This window comes from Osmerus mordax, chromosome 17 (genome assembly GCF_038355195.1).
Source record: "Osmerus mordax isolate fOsmMor3 chromosome 17, fOsmMor3.pri, whole genome shotgun sequence".
Lineage (NCBI taxonomy): Eukaryota > Metazoa > Chordata > Actinopteri > Osmeriformes > Osmeridae > Osmerus > Osmerus mordax.
Genome location: NC_090066.1, coordinates 16,231,942 through 16,249,441, shown reverse-complemented (window position 1 = coordinate 16,249,441; position 17,500 = coordinate 16,231,942). Strand labels below are relative to the sequence as shown.

Here is a 17,500-nt window from a genome sequence, read left to right as displayed (position 1 = left end):
CTCAAAGTGTTGATCTGAACTTGATAAATCAAGTCGAGCTGTCAAAGATGCTTGATTGGAAAAGTTGTTCCCATGTTGTAGGAAACAGTCTGTCTCAAAGTGTGTGTGGTTAAATTAGCAAGAAGTGAATACATGTCGTTGCGGATAAGGCGTCCGGCTTATGGTGAGAAGATTGAGAGTCGCTTCCTGGTTGTCCACAGAATTGTGTTCCTTTCTCTGAACTAGATCCATCTTGACTCCTCTCAAGCTGTTGAAGATGCCTAATTAAGGAATGGTGTTCTTGTAATTGGAAACAAGCTATGTCAAAATGTTTGTGGTTAATTCTTAAGCAAGAGACCACGTGGCCTAATGGATAAGGCGTCTGACTTAGGATCAGAAGATTAAGGGTTCGAGTCCCTTCGTGGTTGTCATCAGCATGATGGATCTTGATTGCTGTTGAAGAGCTTTAAAAGCCAGAAGTTGGTCTCGTTTTTGGAAAAAAGCCATCTCAAAGTGTTGATCTGAACTTGATAAATCAAGTCGAGCTGTCAAAGATGCTTGATTGGAAAAGTAGTTCCCATGTTGTAGGAAACAGTCTGTCTCAAAGTGTGTGTGGTTAAATTAGCAAGAAGTGAATACATGTCGTTACGGATAAGGCGTCTGACTTATGGTGAGAAGATTGAGAGTCGCTTCCTCGTTGTCCACAGAATTGTGTTCCTTTCTCTGAACTGGGTCCATCTTGATTCCTCTCAAGCTGTTGAAGATGCCTAATTAAGGAATGGTGTTCTTGTAATTGGAAACAAGCTATCTCAAAATGTTTGTGGTTAATTCGTAAGCAACAGACCACTTGGCGTAATCGATAGGGCATCTGACTTCGGATCAGAAGATTAAGGGTTCGAGTCCCTTCGTGGTTGTCATCAGCATGATGGATCTTGATCGCTGTTGAAGAGCTTTAAAAGCCATAAATTGTTCTCGTTTTTGGAAACAAGCCATCTCAAAGTGTTGACCTGAACTTGATGGATCGCGACTCCAGTCGAGCTGTCGAAGATGCTTGATGGAAAAAGTTGTTCACATGTTGTAGGAAACAGTCTGTCTCAAAGTGTGTGTGGTTAGATCAGCAAAAAGTGAATACATGTCGTTACGGATAAGGCGTCTGCCTTAAGGAATAGTGTTCTCGTAATTGGAAACAATCTATCTAAAAAAATTTGTGGTTACTTCTGAAGCAAGAGACCACGTGGCGTAATCGATAAGGCGTCTGACTTTGGATCAGAAGATTAAGGGTTCGAGTCAGTTCGTGGTTGTCATCAGCATGATGGACCTTTATTGCTGTTGAAGAGCTTTAAAAGCCATAGGTTGTTCTCGTTTCTGGAATCAAGCCATCTCAAAGTGTTGAACTGAACTTGATGGATTGCGACTCCAGTCGAGCTGTCGAAGATGCTTGATGGAAAAAGTTGTTCACATGTTGTAGGAAACAGTCTGTCCCAAAGTGTGTGTGGTTAAATCAGCAAGAAGTGAATACATGTCGTTACGGATTAGGCATCTGACTTATGCTGAGACGATTGAGAATCGCTTCCTGGTTGTCCACAGAATTGTGTTCTTTTCTCTGAACTAGATCCATCTTGACTCCTCAAGCTGTTGAAGATGCCTAATTAAGGAATGGTGTTCTTGTAATTGGAAACAAGCTATCTCAAAATGTTTGTGGTTAATTCGTAAGCAAGAGACCACTTGGCGTAATCGATAGGGCATCTGACTTCGGATCAGAAGATTAAGGGTTCGAGTCCCTTTGTGGCTGTCATCAGCATGATGGATCTTCATTGCTGTTGAAGAGCTTTAAAAGCCATAAGTTGTTCTCGTTTTTGGAATCAAGCCATCTCAAAGTGTTGATCTGAACTTGATGGATCGCGACTCCAGTCGAGCTGTCGAAGATGCTTGATGGATAAAGTTGTTCCCATGTTGTAGGAAACAGTCTTTCTCAAAGTGTGTGTGGTTAAATTAGCAAGAAGTGAATACATGTCGTTACGGATAAGGCGTCTGACTTATGGTGAGAAGATTAAGAGTCGCTTCCTCGTTGTCCACAGAATTGTGTTCCTTTCTCTGAACTGGGTCCATCTTGATTCATCTCAAGGTGTTGAAGATGCCTAATTAAGGAATGGTGTTCTTGTAATTGGAAACAAGCTATCTCAAAATGTTTGTGGTTAATTTTTAAGCAAGAGACCACGTGGCCTAATGGATAAGGCGTCTGACCTCGGATCAGAAGATTAAGGGTTCGAGTCCCTTTGTGGTTATCATCAGCATGATGGATCTTGATTGCTGTTGAAGAGCTTTAAAAGCCATAAGTTGTTCTCGTTTTTGAAAACAAGCCATCTCAAAGTGTTGATCTGAACTTGATGGATCGCGACTCCAGTCGAGCTGTCGAAGATGCTTGATGGAAAAAGTTGTTCACATGTTGTAGGAAACAGTCTGTCTCAAAGTGTGTGTGGTTAAATTAGCAAGAAGTGAATACATGTCGTTTCGGATAAGGCGTCTGACTTATGGTGAGAAGATTAAGAGTCGCTTCCTCGTTGTCCACAGAATTGTGTTCCTTTCTCTGAACTGGGTCCATCTTGATTCCTCTCAAGCTGTTGAAGATGCCTAATTAAGGAATGGTGTTCTTGTAATTGGAAACAAGCTATCTCAAAATGTTTGTGGTTAATTCGTAAGCAAGAGACCACTTGGCGTAATCGATAGGGCATCTGACTTCGGATCAGAAGATTAAGGGTTCGAGTCCCTTCGTGGTTGTCATCAGCATGATGGATCTTGATCGCTGTTGAAGAGCTTTAAAAGCCATAAATTGTTCTCGTTTTTGGAAACAAGCCATCTCAAAGTGTTGACCTGAACTTGATGGATCGCGACTCCAGTCGAGCTGTCGAAGATGCTTGATGGAAAAAGTTGTTCACATGTTGTAGGAAACAGTCTGTCTCAAAGTGTGTGTGGTTAAATTAGCAAGAAGTGAATACATGTCGTTACGGAAAAGGCATCTGACTTAAGGAATAGTGTTCTCGCAATTGGAAACAAGCTATCTCAAAATGTTTATGGTTAGTTCTGAAGCAAGAGACCACGTGGCCTAATGGATAAGGCGTCTGACTTCGGATCAGAAGATTAAGGGTTCGAGTCCCTTCGTGGTTGTCATCAGCATGATGGATCTTGATTGCTGTTGAAGAGCTTTAAAAGCCAGAAGTTGTTCTCGTTTTTGGAAACAAGCCATCTCAAAGTGTTGATCTGAACTTGATAAATCAAGTCGAGCTGTCAAAGATGCTTGATTGGAAAAGTTGTTCCCATGTTGTAGGAAACAGTCTGTCTCAAAGTGTGTGTGGTTAAATTAGCAAGAAGTGAATACATGTCGTTGCGGATAAGGCGTCCGGCTTATGGTGAGAAGATTGAGAGTCGCTTCCTGGTTGTCCACAGAATTGTGTTCCTTTCTCTGAACTAGATCCATCTTGACTCCTCTCAAGCTGTTGAAGATGCCTAATTAAGGAATGGTGTTCTTGTAATTGGAAACAAGCTATCTCAAAATGTTTGTGGTTAATTCGTAAGCAAGAGACCACTTGGCGTAATCGATAGGGCATCTGACTTCGGATCAGAAGATTAAGGGTTCGTTTCCCTTTGTGGCTGTCATCAGCATGATGGATCTTCATTGCTGTTGAAGAGCTTTAAAAGCCATAAGTTGTTCTCGTTTTTGGAATCAAGCCATCTCAAAGTGTTGATCTGAACTTGATGGATCGCGACTCCAGTCGAGCTGTCAAAGATGCTTGATGCATAAAGTTGTTCCCATGTTGTAGGAAACAGTCTGTCTCAAAGTGTGTGTGGTTAAATTAGCAAGAAGTGAATACATGTCGTTACGGAAAAGGCATCTGACTTAAGGAATAGTGTTCTCGCAATTGGAAACAAGCTATCTCAAAATGTTTATGGTTAGTTCTGAAGCAAGAGACCACGTGGCCTAATGGATAAGGCGTCTGACTTCGGATCAGAAGATTAAGGGTTCGAGTCCCTTCGTGGTTGTCATCAGCATGATGGATCTTGATTGCTGTTGAAGAGCTTTAAAAGCCAGAAGTTGTTCTCGTTTTTGGAAACAAGCCATCTCAAAGTGTTGATCTGAACTTGATAAATCAAGTCGAGCTGTCAAAGATGCTTGATTGGAAAAGTTGTTCCCATGTTGTAGGAAACAGTCTGTCTCAAAGTGTGTGTGGTTAAATTAGCAAGAAGTGAATACATGTCGTTGCGGATAAGGCGTCCGGCTTATGGTGAGAAGATTGAGAGTCGCTTCCTGGTTGTCCACAGAATTGTGTTCCTTTCTCTGAACTAGATCCATCTTGACTCCTCTCAAGCTGTTGAAGATGCCTAATTAAGGAATGGTGTTCTTGTAATTGGAAACAAGCTATGTCAAAATGTTTGTGGTTAATTCTTAAGCAAGAGACCACGTGGCCTAATGGATAAGGCGTCTGACTTAGGATCAGAAGATTAAGGGTTCGAGTCCCTTCGTGGTTGTCATCAGCATGATGGATCTTGATTGCTGTTGAAGAGCTTTAAAAGCCAGAAGTTGGTCTCGTTTTTGGAAAAAAGCCATCTCAAAGTGTTGATCTGAACTTGATAAATCAAGTCGAGCTGTCAAAGCTGCTTGATTGGAAAAGTAGTTCCCATGTTGTAGGAAACAGTCTGTCTCAAAGTGTGTGTGGTTAAATTAGCAAGAAGTGAATACATGTCGTTACGGATAAGGCGTCTGACTTATGGTGAGAAGATTGAGAGTCGCTTCCTCGTTGTCCACAGAATTGTGTTCCTTTCTCTGAACTGGGTCCATCTTGATTCCTCTCAAGCTGTTGAAGATGCCTAATTAAGGAATGGTGTTCTTGTAATTGGAAACAAGCTATCTCAAAATGTTTGTGGTTAATTCGTAAGCAACAGACCACTTGGCGTAATCGATAGGGCATCTGACTTCGGATCAGAAGATTAAGGGTTCGAGTCCCTTCGTGGTTGTCATCAGCATGATGGATCTTGATCGCTGTTGAAGAGCTTTAAAAGCCATAAATTGTTCTCGTTTTTGGAAACAAGCCATCTCAAAGTGTTGACCTGAACTTGATGGATCGCGACTCCAGTCGAGCTGTCGAAGATGCTTGATGGAAAAAGTTGTTCACATGTTGTAGGAAACAGTCTGTCTCAAAGTGTGTGTGGTTAGATCAGCAAAAAGTGAATACATGTCGTTACGGATAAGGCGTCTGCCTTAAGGAATAGTGTTCTCGTAATTGGAAACAATCTATCAAAAAAAAATTGTGGTTACTTCTGAAGCAAGAGACCACGTGGCGTAATCGATAAGGCGTCTGACTTTGGATCAGAAGATTAAGGGTTCGAGTCAGTTCGTGGTTGTCATCAGCATGATGGACCTTTATTGCTGTTGAAGAGCTTTAAAAGCCATAGGTTGTTCTCGTTTCTGGAATCAAGCCATCTCAAAGTGTTGAACTGAACTTGATGGATTGCGACTCCAGTCGAGCTGTCGAAGATGCTTGATGGAAAAAGTTGTTCACATGTTGTAGGAAACAGTCTGTCCCAAAGTGTGTGTGGTTAAATCAGCAAGAAGTGAATACATGTCGTTACGGATTAGGCATCTGACTTATGCTGAGACGATTGAGAATCGCTTCCTGGTTGTCCACAGAATTGTGTTCTTTTCTCTGAACTAGATCCATCTTGACTCCTCAAGCTGTTGAAGATGCCTAATTAAGGAATGGTGTTCTTGTAATTGGAAACAAGCTATCTCAAAATGTTTGTGGTTAATTCGTAAGCAAGAGACCACTTGGCGTAATCGATAGGGCATCTGACTTCGGATCAGAAGATTAAGGGTTCGAGTCCCTTTGTGGCTGTCATCAGCATGATGGATCTTCATTGCTGTTGAAGAGCTTTAAAAGCCATAAGTTGTTCTCGTTTTTGGAATCAAGCCATCTCAAAGTGTTGATCTGAACTTGATGGATCGCGACTCCAGTCGAGCTGTCGAAGATGCTTGATGGATAAAGTTGTTCCCATGTTGTAGGAAACAGTCTTTCTCAAAGTGTGTGTGGTTAAATTAGCAAGAAGTGAATACATGTCGTTACGGATAAGGCGTCTGACTTAAGGAATAGTGTTCTCGCAATTGGAAACAAGCTATCTCAAAATGTTTATGGTTAGTTCTGAAGCAAGAGACCACGTGGCCTAATGGATAAGGCGTCTGACTTCGGATCAGAAGATTAAGGGTTCGAGTCCCTTCGTGGTTGTCATCAGCATGATGGATCTTGATTGCTGTTGAAGAGCTTTAAAAGCCAGAAGTTGTTCTCGTTTTTGGAAACAAGCCATCTCAAAGTGTTGATCTGAACTTGATAAATCAAGTCGAGCTGTCAAAGATGCTTGATTGGAAAAGTTGTTCCCATGTTGTAGGAAACAGTCTGTCTCAAAGTGTGTGTGGTTAAATTAGCAAGAAGTGAATACATGTCGTTGCGGATAAGGCGTCCGGCTTATGGTGAGAAGATTGAGAGTCGCTTCCTGGTTGTCCACAGAATTGTGTTCCTTTCTCTGAACTAGATCCATCTTGACTCCTCTCAAGCTGTTGAAGATGCCTAATTAAGGAATGGTGTTCTTGTAATTGGAAACAAGCTATGTCAAAATGTTTGTGGTTAATTCTTAAGCAAGAGACCACGTGGCCTAATGGATAAGGCGTCTGACTTCGGATCAGAAGATTAAGGGTTCGAGTCCCTTCGTGGTTGTCATCAGCATGATGGATCTTGATTGCTGTTGAAGAGCTTTAAAAGCCAGAAGTTGGTCTCGTTTTTGGAAAAAAGCCATCTCAAAGTGTTGATCTGAACTTGATAAATCAAGTCGAGCTGTCAAAGATGCTTGATTGGAAAAGTAGTTCCCATGTTGTAGGAAACAGTCTGTCTCAAAGTGTGTGTGGTTAAATTAGCAAGAAGTGAATACATGTCTTTACGGAAAAGGCATCTGACTTAAGGAATAGTGTTCTCGCAATTGGAAACAAGCTATCTCAAAATGTTTATGGTTATTTCTGAAGCAAGAGACCACGTGGCCTAATGGATAAGGCGTCTGACTTCGGATCAGAAGATTAAGGGTTCGAGTCCCTTCGTGGTTGTCATCAGCATGATGGATCTTGATTGCTGTTGAAGAGCTTTAAAAGCCAGAAGTTGTTCTCGTTTTTGGAAACAAGCCATTTAAAAGTGTTGATCTGAACTTGATAAATCAAGTCGAGCTGTCAAAGATGCTTGATTGGAAAAGTTGTTCCCATGTTGTAGGAAACAGTCTGTCTCAAAGTGTGTGTGGTTAAATTAGCAAGAAGTGAATACATGTCGTTTCGGATAAGGCGTCTGACTTATGGTGAGAAGATTAAGAGTCGCTTCCTCGTTGTCCACAGAATTGTGTTCCTTTCTCTGAACTGGGTCCATCTTGATTCCTCTCAAGCTGTTGAAGATGCCTAATTAAGGAATGGTGTTCTTGTAATTGGAAACAAGCTATCTCAAAATGTTTGTGGTTAATTCGTAAGCAACAGACCACTTGGCGTAATCGATAGGGCATCTGACTTCGGATCAGAAGATTAAGGGTTCGAGTCCCTTCGTGGTTGTCATCAGCATGATGGATCTTGATCGCTGTTGAAGAGCTTTAAAAGCCATAAATTGTTCTCGTTTTTGGAAACAAGCCATCTCAAAGTGTTGACCTGAACTTGATGGATCGCGACTCCAGTCGAGCTGTCGAAGATGCTTGATGGAAAAAGTTGTTCACATGTTGTAGGAAACAGTCTGTCTCAAAGTGTGTGTGGTTAGATCAGCAAAAAGTGAATACATGTCGTTACGGATAAGGCGTCTGCCTTAAGGAATAGTGTTCTCGTAATTGGAAACAATCTATCTAAAAAAATTTGTGGTTACTTCTGAAGCAAGAGACCACGTGGCGTAATCGATAAGGCGTCTGACTTTGGATCAGAAGATTAAGGGTTCGAGTCAGTTCGTGGTTGTCATCAGCATGATGGACCTTTATTGCTGTTGAAGAGCTTTAAAAGCCATAGGTTGTTCTCGTTTCTGGAATCAAGCCATCTCAAAGTGTTGAACTGAACTTGATGGATTGCGACTCCAGTCGAGCTGTCGAAGATGCTTGATGGAAAAAGTTGTTCACATGTTGTAGGAAACAGTCTGTCCCAAAGTGTGTGTGGTTAAATCAGCAAGAAGTGAATACATGTCGTTACGGATTAGGCGTCTGACTTATGCTGAGACGATTGAGAATCGCTTCCTGGTTGTCCACAGAATTGTGTTCTTTTCTCTGAACTAGATCCATCTTGACTCCTCTCAAGCTGTTGAAGATGCCTAATTAAGGAATGGTGTTCTTGTAATTGGAAACAAGCTATCTCAAAATGTTTGTGGTTAATTCGTAAGCAAGAGACCACTTGGCGTAATCGATAGGGCATCTGACTTCGGATCAGAAGATTAAGGGTTCGAGTCCCTTTGTGGCTGTCATCAGCATGATGGATCTTCATTGCTGTTGAAGAGCTTTAAAAGCCATAAGTTGTTCTCGTTTTTGGAATCAAGCCATCTCAAAGTGTTGATCTGAACTTGATGGATCGCGACTCCAGTCGAGCTGTCAAAGATGCTTGATGCATAAAGTTGTTCCCATGTTGTAGGAAACAGTCTGTCTCAAAGTGTGTGTGGTTAAATTAGCAAGAAGTGAATACATGTCGTTACGGAAAAGGCATCTGACTTAAGGAATAGTGTTCTCGCAATTGGAAACAAGCTATCTCAAAATGTTTATGGTTAGTTCTGAAGCAAGAGACCACGTGGCCTAATGGATAAGGCGTCTGACTTCGGATCAGAAGATTAAGGGTTCGAGTCCCTTTGTGGTTGTCATCAGCATGATGGATCTTGATTGCTGTTGAAGAGCTTTAAAAGCCAGAAGTTGTTCTCGTTTTTGGAAACAAGCCATCTCAAAGTGTTGATCTGAACTTGATAAATCAAGTCGAGCTGTCAAAGATGCTTGATTGGAAAAGTTGTTCCCATGTTGTAGGAAACAGTCTGTCTCAAAGTGTGTGTGGTTAAATTAGCAAGAAGTGAATACATGTCGTTGCGGATAAGGCGTCCGGCTTATGGTGAGAAGATTGAGAGTCGCTTCCTGGTTGTCCACAGAATTGTGTTCCTTTCTCTGAACTAGATCCATCTTGACTCCTCTCAAGCTGTTGAAGATGCCTAATTAAGGAATGGTGTTCTTGTAATTGGAAACAAGCTATGTCAAAATGTTTGTGGTTAATTCTTAAGCAAGAGACCACGTGGCCTAATGGATAAGGCGTCTGACTTAGGATCAGAAGATTAAGGGTTCGAGTCCCTTCGTGGTTGTCATCAGCATGATGGATCTTGATTGCTGTTGAAGAGCTTTAAAAGCCAGAAGTTGGTCTCGTTTTTGGAAAAAAGCCATCTCAAAGTGTTGATCTGAACTTGATAAATCAAGTCGAGCTGTCAAAGATGCTTGATTGGAAAAGTAGTTCCCATGTTGTAGGAAACAGTCTGTCTCAAAGTGTGTGTGGTTAAATTAGCAAGAAGTGAATACATGTCGTTACGGATAAGGCGTCTGACTTATGGTGAGAAGATTGAGAGTCGCTTCCTCGTTGTCCACAGAATTGTGTTCCTTTCTCTGAACTGGGTCCATCTTGATTCCTCTCAAGCTGTTGAAGATGCCTAATTAAGGAATGGTGTTCTTGTAATTGGAAACAAGCTATCTCAAAATGTTTGTGGTTAATTCGTAAGCAACAGACCACTTGGCGTAATCGATAGGGCATCTGACTTCGGATCAGAAGATTAAGGGTTCGAGTCCCTTCGTGGTTGTCATCAGCATGATGGATCTTGATCGCTGTTGAAGAGCTTTAAAAGCCATAAATTGTTCTCGTTTTTGGAAACAAGCCATCTCAAAGTGTTGACCTGAACTTGATGGATCGCGACTCCAGTCGAGCTGTCGAAGATGCTTGATGGAAAAAGTTGTTCACATGTTGTAGGAAACAGTCTGTCTCAAAGTGTGTGTGGTTAGATCAGCAAAAAGTGAATACATGTCGTTACGGATAAGGCGTCTGCCTTAAGGAATAGTGTTCTCGTAATTGGAAACAATCTATCTAAAAAAATTTGTGGTTACTTCTGAAGCAAGAGACCACGTGGCGTAATCGATAAGGCGTCTGACTTTGGATCAGAAGATTAAGGGTTCGAGTCAGTTCGTGGTTGTCATCAGCATGATGGACCTTTATTGCTGTTGAAGAGCTTTAAAAGCCATAGGTTGTTCTCGTTTCTGGAATCAAGCCATCTCAAAGTGTTGAACTGAACTTGATGGATTGCGACTCCAGTCGAGCTGTCGAAGATGCTTGATGGAAAAAGTTGTTCACATGTTGTAGGAAACAGTCTGTCCCAAAGTGTGTGTGGTTAAATCAGCAAGAAGTGAATACATGTCGTTACGGATTAGGCGTCTGACTTATGCTGAGACGATTGAGAATCGCTTCCTGGTTGTCCACAGAATTGTGTTCTTTTCTCTGAACTAGATCCATCTTGACTCCTCTCAAGCTGTTGAAGATGCCTAATTAAGGAATGGTGTTCTTGTAATTGGAAACAAGCTATCTCAAAATGTTTGTGGTTAATTCGTAAGCAAGAGACCACTTGGCGTAATCGATAGGGCATCTGACTTCGGATCAGAAGATTAAGGGTTCGAGTCCCTTTGTGGCTGTCATCAGCATGATGGATCTTCATTGCTGTTGAAGAGCTTTAAAAGCCATAAGTTGTTCTCGTTTTTGGAATCAAGCCATCTCAAAGTGTTGATCTGAACTTGATGGATCGCGACTCCAGTCGAGCTGTCAAAGATGCTTGATGCATAAAGTTGTTCCCATGTTGTAGGAAACAGTCTGTCTCAAAGTGTGTGTGGTTAAATTAGCAAGAAGTGAATACATGTCGTTACGGAAAAGGCATCTGACTTAAGGAATAGTGTTCTCGCAATTGGAAACAAGCTATCTCAAAATGTTTATGGTTAGTTCTGAAGCAAGAGACCACGTGGCCTAATGGATAAGGCGTCTGACTTCGGATCAGAAGATTAAGGGTTCGAGTCCCTTCGTGGTTGTCATCAGCATGATGGATCTTGATTGCTGTTGAAGAGCTTTAAAAGCCAGAAGTTGTTCTCGTTTTTGGAAACAAGCCATCTCAAAGTGTTGATCTGAACTTGATAAATCAAGTCGAGCTGTCAAAGATGCTTGATTGGAAAAGTTGTTCCCATGTTGTAGGAAACAGTCTGTCTCAAAGTGTGTGTGGTTAAATTAGCAAGAAGTGAATACATGTCGTTGCGGATAAGGCGTCCGGCTTATGGTGAGAAGATTGAGAGTCGCTTCCTGGTTGTCCACAGAATTGTGTTCCTTTCTCTGAACTAGATCCATCTTGACTCCTCTCAAGCTGTTGAAGATGCCTAATTAAGGAATGGTGTCTTTGTAATTGGAAACAAGCTATCTCAAAATGTTTGTGGTTAATTCTTAAGCAAGAGACCACGTGGCCTAATGGATAAGGCGTCTGACTTCGGATCAGAAGATTAAGGGTTCGAGTCCCTTCGTGGTTGTCATCAGCATGATGGATCTTGATTGCTGTTGAAGAGCTTTAAAAGCCATAAGTTGTTCTCGTTTCTGGAAACAAGCCATCTCAAAGTGTTGATCTGAACTTGATGGATCGCGACTCCAGTCGAGCTGTCGAAGATGCTTGATGGAAAAAGTTGTTCACATGTTGTAGGAAACAGTCTGTCTCAAAGTGTGTGTGGTTAAATTAGCAAGAAGTGAATACATGTCGTTTCGGATAAGGCGTCTGACTTATGGTGAGAAGATTGAGAGTCGCTTCCTGGTTGTCCACAGAATTGTGTTCCTTTCTCTGAACTGGGTCCATCTTGATTCATCTCAAGGTGTTGAAGATGCCTAATTAAGGAATGGTGTTCTTGTAATTGGAAACAAGCTATCTCAAAATGTTTGTGGTTAATTTTTAAGCAAGAGACCACGTGGCCTAATGGATAAGGCGTCTGACCTCGGATCAGAAGATTAAGGGTTCGAGTCCCTTTGTGGTTATCATCAGCATGATGGATCTTGATTGCTGTTGAAGAGCTTTAAAAGCCATAAGTTGTTCTCGTTTTTGAAAACAAGCCATCTCAAAGTGTTGATCTGAACTTGATGGATCGCGACTCCAGTCGAGCTGTCGAAGATGCTTGATGGAAAAAGTTGTTCACATGTTGTAGGAAACAGTCTGTCTCAAAGTGTGTGTGGTTAAATTAGCAAGAAGTGAATACATGTCGTTTCGGATAAGGCGTCTGACTTATGGTGAGAAGATTAAGAGTCGCTTCCTCGTTGTCCACAGAATTGTGTTCCTTTCTCTGAACTGGGTCCATCTTGATTCCTCTCAAGCTGTTGAAGATGCCTAATTAAGGAATGGTGTTCTTGTAATTGGAAACAAGCTATCTCAAAATGTTTGTGGTTAATTCGTAAGCAACAGACCACTTGGCGTAATCGATAGGGCATCTGACTTCGGATCAGAAGATTAAGGGTTCGAGTCCCTTCGTGGTTGTCATCAGCATGATGGATCTTGATCGCTGTTGAAGAGCTTTAAAAGCCATAAATTGTTCTCGTTTTTGGAAACAAGCCATCTCAAAGTGTTGACCTGAACTTGATGGATCGCGACTCCAGTCGAGCTGTCGAAGATGCTTGATGGAAAAAGTTGTTCACATGTTGTAGGAAACAGTCTGTCTCAAAGTGTGTGTGGTTAGATCAGCAAAAAGTGAATACATGTCGTTTCGGATAAGGCGTCTGACTTATGGTGAGAAGATTAAGAGTCGCTTCCTCGTTGTCCACAGAATTGTGTTCCTTTCTCTGAACTGGGTCCATCTTGATTCCTCTCAAGCTGTTGAAGATGCCTAATTAAGGAATGGTGTTCTTGTAATTGGAAACAAGCTATCTCAAAATGTTTGTGGTTAATTCGTAAGCAACAGACCACTTGGCGTAATCGATAGGGCATCTGACTTCGGATCAGAAGATTAAGGGTTCGAGTCCCTTCGTGGTTGTCATCAGCATGATGGATCTTGATCGCTGTTGAAGAGCTTTAAAAGCCATAAATTGTTCTCGTTTTTGGAAACAAGCCATCTCAAAGTGTTGACCTGAACTTGATGGATCGCGACTCCAGTCGAGCTGTCGAAGATGCTTGATGGAAAAAGTTGTTCACATGTTGTAGGAAACAGTCTGTCTCAAAGTGTGTGTGGTTAGATCAGCAAAAAGTGAATACATGTCGTTACGGATAAGGCGTCTGCCTTAAGGAATAGTGTTCTCGTAATTGGAAACAATCTATCTAAAAAAATTTGTGGTTACTTCTGAAGCAAGAGACCACGTGGCGTAATCGATAAGGCGTCTGACTTTGGATCAGAAGATTAAGGGTTCGAGTCAGTTCGTGGTTGTCATCAGCATGATGGACCTTTATTGCTGTTGAAGAGCTTTAAAAGCCATAGGTTGTTCTCGTTTCTGGAATCAAGCCATCTCAAAGTGTTGAACTGAACTTGATGGATTGCGACTCCAGTCGAGCTGTCGAAGATGCTTGATGGAAAAAGTTGTTCACATGTTGTAGGAAACAGTCTGTCCCAAAGTGTGTGTGGTTAAATCAGCAAGAAGTGAATACATGTCGTTACGGATTAGGCGTCTGACTTATGCTGAGACGATTGAGAATCGCTTCCTGGTTGTCCACAGAATTGTGTTCTTTTCTCTGAACTAGATCCATCTTGACTCCTCTCAAGCTGTTGAAGATGCCTAATTAAGGAATGGTGTTCTTGTAATTGGAAACAAGCTATCTCAAAATGTTTGTGGTTAATTCGTAAGCAAGAGACCACTTGGCGTAATCGATAGGGCATCTGACTTCGGATCAGAAGATTAAGGGTTCGAGTCCCTTTGTGGCTGTCATCAGCATGATGGATCTTCATTGCTGTTGAAGAGCTTTAAAAGCCATAAGTTGTTCTCGTTTTTGGAATCAAGCCATCTCAAAGTGTTGATCTGAACTTGATGGATCGCGACTCCAGTCGAGCTGTCAAAGATGCTTGATGCATAAAGTTGTTCCCATGTTGTAGGAAACAGTCTGTCTCAAAGTGTGTGTGGTTAAATTAGCAAGAAGTGAATACATGTCGTTACGGAAAAGGCATCTGACTTAAGGAATAGTGTTCTCGCAATTGGAAACAAGCTATCTCAAAATGTTTATGGTTAGTTCTGAAGCAAGAGACCACGTGGCCTAATGGATAAGGCGTCTGACTTCGGATCAGAAGATTAAGGGTTCGAGTCCCTTCGTGGTTGTCATCAGCATGATGGATCTTGATTGCTGTTGAAGAGCTTTAAAAGCCAGAAGTTGTTCTCGTTTTTGGAAACAAGCCATCTCAAAGTGTTGATCTGAACTTGATAAATCAAGTCGAGCTGTCAAAGATGCTTGATTGGAAAAGTTGTTCCCATGTTGTAGGAAACAGTCTGTCTCAAAGTGTGTGTGGTTAAATTAGCAAGAAGTGAATACATGTCGTTGCGGATAAGGCGTCCGGCTTATGGTGAGAAGATTGAGAGTCGCTTCCTCGTTGTCCACAGAATTGTGTTCCTTTCTCTGAACTAGATCCATCTTGACTCCTCTCAAGCTGTTGAAGATGCCTAATTAAGGAATGGTGTCTTTGTAATTGGAAACAAGCTATCTCAAAATGTTTGTGGTTAATTCTTAAGCAAGAGACCACGTGGCCTAATGGATAAGGCGTCTGACTTCGGATCAGAAGATTAAGGGTTCGAGTCCCTTCGTGGTTGTCATCAGCATGATGGATCTTGATTGCTGTTGAAGAGCTTTAAAAGCCATAAGTTGTTCTCGTTTCTGGAAACAAGCCATCTCAAAGTGTTGATCTGAACTTGATGGATCGCGACTCCAGTCGAGCTGTCGAAGATGCTTGATGGAAAAAGTTGTTCACATGTTGTAGGAAACAGTCTGTCTCAAAGTGTGTGTGGTTAAATTAGCAAGAAGTGAATACATGTCGTTTCGGATAAGGCGTCTGACTTATGGTGAGAAGATTGAGAGTCGCTTCCTGGTTGTCCACAGAATTGTGTTCCTTTCTCTGAACTGGGTCCATCTTGATTCATCTCAAGGTGTTGAAGATGCCTAATTAAGGAATGGTGTTCTTGTAATTGGAAACAAGCTATCTCAAAATGTTTGTGGTTAATTTTTAAGCAAGAGACCACGTGGCCTAATGGATAAGGCGTCTGACCTCGGATCAGAAGATTAAGGGTTCGAGTCCCTTTGTGGTTATCATCAGCATGATGGATCTTGATTGCTGTTGAAGAGCTTTAAAAGCCATAAGTTGTTCTCGTTTTTGAAAACAAGCCATCTCAAAGTGTTGATCTGAACTTGATGGATCGCGACTCCAGTCGAGCTGTCGAAGATGCTTGATGGAAAAAGTTGTTCACATGTTGTAGGAAACAGTCTGTCTCAAAGTGTGTGTGGTTAAATTAGCAAGAAGTGAATACATGTCGTTTCGGATAAGGCGTCTGACTTATGGTGAGAAGATTAAGAGTCGCTTCCTCGTTGTCCACAGAATTGTGTTCCTTTCTCTGAACTGGGTCCATCTTGATTCCTCTCAAGCTGTTGAAGATGCCTAATTAAGGAATGGTGTTCTTGTAATTGGAAACAAGCTATCTCAAAATGTTTGTGGTTAATTCGTAAGCAACAGACCACTTGGCGTAATCGATAGGGCATCTGACTTCGGATCAGAAGATTAAGGGTTCGAGTCCCTTCGTGGTTGTCATCAGCATGATGGATCTTGATCGCTGTTGAAGAGCTTTAAAAGCCATTAATTTGATCTCGTTTTTGGAAACAAGCCATCTCAAAGTGTTGACCTGAACTTGATGGATCGCGACTCCAGTCGAGCTGTCGAAGATGCTTGATGGAAAAAGTTGTTCACATGTTGTAGGAAACAGTCTGTCTCAAAGTGTGTGTGGTTAGATCAGCAAAAAGTGAATACATGTCGTTACGGATAAGGCGTCTGCCTTAAGGAATAGTGTTCTCGTAATTGGAAACAATCTATCTAAAAAAATTTGTGGTTACTTCTGAAGCAAGAGACCACGTGGCGTAATCGATAAGGCGTCTGACTTTGGATCAGAAGATTAAGGGTTCGAGTCAGTTCGTGGTTGTCATCAGCATGATGGACCTTTATTGCTGTTGAAGAGCTTTAAAAGCCATAGGTTGTTCTCGTTTCTGGAATCAAGCCATCTCAAAGTGTTGAACTGAACTTGATGGATTGCGACTCCAGTCGAGCTGTCGAAGATGCTTGATGGAAAAAGTTGTTCACATGTTGTAGGAAACAGTCTGTCCCAAAGTGTGTGTGGTTAAATCAGCAAGAAGTGAATACATGTCGTTACGGATTAGGCGTCTGACTTATGCTGAGACGATTGAGAATCGCTTCCTGGTTGTCCACAGAATTGTGTTCTTTTCTCTGAACTAGATCCATCTTGACTCCTCTCAAGCTGTTGAAGATGCCTAATTAAGGAATGGTGTTCTTGTAATTGGAAACAAGCTATCTCAAAATGTTTGTGGTTAATTCGTAAGCAAGAGACCACTTGGCGTAATCGATAGGGCATCTGACTTCGGATCAGAAGATTAAGGGTTCGAGTCCCTTTGTGGCTGTCATCAGCATGATGGATCTTCATTGCTGTTGAAGAGCTTTAAAAGCCATAAGTTGTTCTCGTTTTTGGAATCAAGCCATCTCAAAGTGTTGATCTGAACTTGATGGATCGCGACTCCAGTCGAGCTGTCAAAGATGCTTGATGCATAAAGTTGTTCCCATGTTGTAGGAAACAGTCTGTCTCAAAGTGTGTGTGGTTAAATTAGCAAGAAGTGAATACATGTCGTTACGGAAAAGGCATCTGACTTAAGGAATAGTGTTCTCGCAATTGGAAACAAGCTATCTCAAAATGTTTATGGTTAGTTCTGAAGCAAGAGACCACGTGGCCTAATGGATAAGGCGTCTGACTTCGGATCAGAAGATTAAGGGTTCGAGTCCCTTCGTGGTTGTCATCAGCATGATGGATCTTGATTGCTGTTGAAGAGCTTTAAAAGCCAGAAGTTGTTCTCGTTTTTGGAAACAAGCCATCTCAAAGTGTTGATCTGAACTTGATAAATCAAGTCGAGCTGTCAAAGATGCTTGATTGGAAAAGTTGTTCCCATGTTGTAGGAAACAGTCTGTCTCAAAGTGTGTGTGGTTAAATTAGCAAGAAGTGAATACATGTCGTTGCGGATAAGGCGTCCGGCTTATGGTGAGAAGATTGAGAGTCGCTTCCTCGTTGTCCACAGAATTGTGTTCCTTTCTCTGAACTAGATCCATCTTGACTCCTCTCAAGCTGTTGAAGATGCCTAATTAAGGAATGGTGTCTTTGTAATTGGAAACAAGCTATCTCAAAATGTTTGTGGTTAATTCTTAAGCAAGAGAC

General features: G+C 41.7%; 15 non-coding genes across 15 annotated transcripts in view; all 15 read left to right on the top strand.

Moving 5' to 3' along the window:
• Positions 1 to 334: 334 nt before the first annotated feature.
• On the top strand, positions 335 to 407 carry trnal-uag (transfer RNA leucine (anticodon UAG)). The gene has a single exon. It is a non-coding gene; the product is annotated as a tRNA-Leu (tRNA).
• Positions 408 to 3,071: 2,664 nt separating this feature from the next.
• On the top strand, positions 3,072 to 3,144 carry trnar-ucg (transfer RNA arginine (anticodon UCG)). Its single transcript has one exon. It is a non-coding gene; the product is annotated as a tRNA-Arg (tRNA).
• Positions 3,145 to 3,944: 800 nt separating this feature from the next.
• Positions 3,945 to 4,017, top strand: trnar-ucg (transfer RNA arginine (anticodon UCG)). The gene has a single exon. It is a non-coding gene; the product is annotated as a tRNA-Arg (tRNA).
• Positions 4,018 to 4,430: 413 nt separating this feature from the next.
• Positions 4,431 to 4,503, top strand: trnal-uag (transfer RNA leucine (anticodon UAG)). Its single transcript has one exon. It is a non-coding gene; the product is annotated as a tRNA-Leu (tRNA).
• Positions 4,504 to 6,181: 1,678 nt separating this feature from the next.
• Positions 6,182 to 6,254, top strand: trnar-ucg (transfer RNA arginine (anticodon UCG)). The gene has a single exon. It is a non-coding gene; the product is annotated as a tRNA-Arg (tRNA).
• Positions 6,255 to 6,667: 413 nt separating this feature from the next.
• trnar-ucg (transfer RNA arginine (anticodon UCG)) lies at positions 6,668 to 6,740 on the top strand. The gene has a single exon. It is a non-coding gene; the product is annotated as a tRNA-Arg (tRNA).
• A 307-nt stretch (positions 6,741 to 7,047) lies between these two features.
• On the top strand, positions 7,048 to 7,120 carry trnar-ucg (transfer RNA arginine (anticodon UCG)). Its single transcript has one exon. It is a non-coding gene; the product is annotated as a tRNA-Arg (tRNA).
• Positions 7,121 to 8,800: 1,680 nt separating this feature from the next.
• Positions 8,801 to 8,873, top strand: trnar-ucg (transfer RNA arginine (anticodon UCG)). Its single transcript has one exon. It is a non-coding gene; the product is annotated as a tRNA-Arg (tRNA).
• A 413-nt stretch (positions 8,874 to 9,286) lies between these two features.
• On the top strand, positions 9,287 to 9,359 carry trnal-uag (transfer RNA leucine (anticodon UAG)). Its single transcript has one exon. It is a non-coding gene; the product is annotated as a tRNA-Leu (tRNA).
• Positions 9,360 to 11,039: 1,680 nt separating this feature from the next.
• On the top strand, positions 11,040 to 11,112 carry trnar-ucg (transfer RNA arginine (anticodon UCG)). The gene has a single exon. It is a non-coding gene; the product is annotated as a tRNA-Arg (tRNA).
• A 413-nt stretch (positions 11,113 to 11,525) lies between these two features.
• trnar-ucg (transfer RNA arginine (anticodon UCG)) lies at positions 11,526 to 11,598 on the top strand. The gene has a single exon. It is a non-coding gene; the product is annotated as a tRNA-Arg (tRNA).
• Positions 11,599 to 14,271: 2,673 nt separating this feature from the next.
• On the top strand, positions 14,272 to 14,344 carry trnar-ucg (transfer RNA arginine (anticodon UCG)). Its single transcript has one exon. It is a non-coding gene; the product is annotated as a tRNA-Arg (tRNA).
• A 413-nt stretch (positions 14,345 to 14,757) lies between these two features.
• Positions 14,758 to 14,830, top strand: trnar-ucg (transfer RNA arginine (anticodon UCG)). The gene has a single exon. It is a non-coding gene; the product is annotated as a tRNA-Arg (tRNA).
• A 2,181-nt stretch (positions 14,831 to 17,011) lies between these two features.
• Positions 17,012 to 17,084, top strand: trnar-ucg (transfer RNA arginine (anticodon UCG)). Its single transcript has one exon. It is a non-coding gene; the product is annotated as a tRNA-Arg (tRNA).
• Positions 17,085 to 17,497: 413 nt separating this feature from the next.
• Positions 17,498 to 17,500, top strand: part of trnar-ucg (transfer RNA arginine (anticodon UCG)) — a 73-nt gene continuing 70 nt past the window's right edge. Inside the window, exon 1 of the tRNA in view lies at positions 17,498 to 17,500. This exon is cut by the window's right edge and continues 70 nt beyond it. This is a non-coding gene — a tRNA (tRNA-Arg).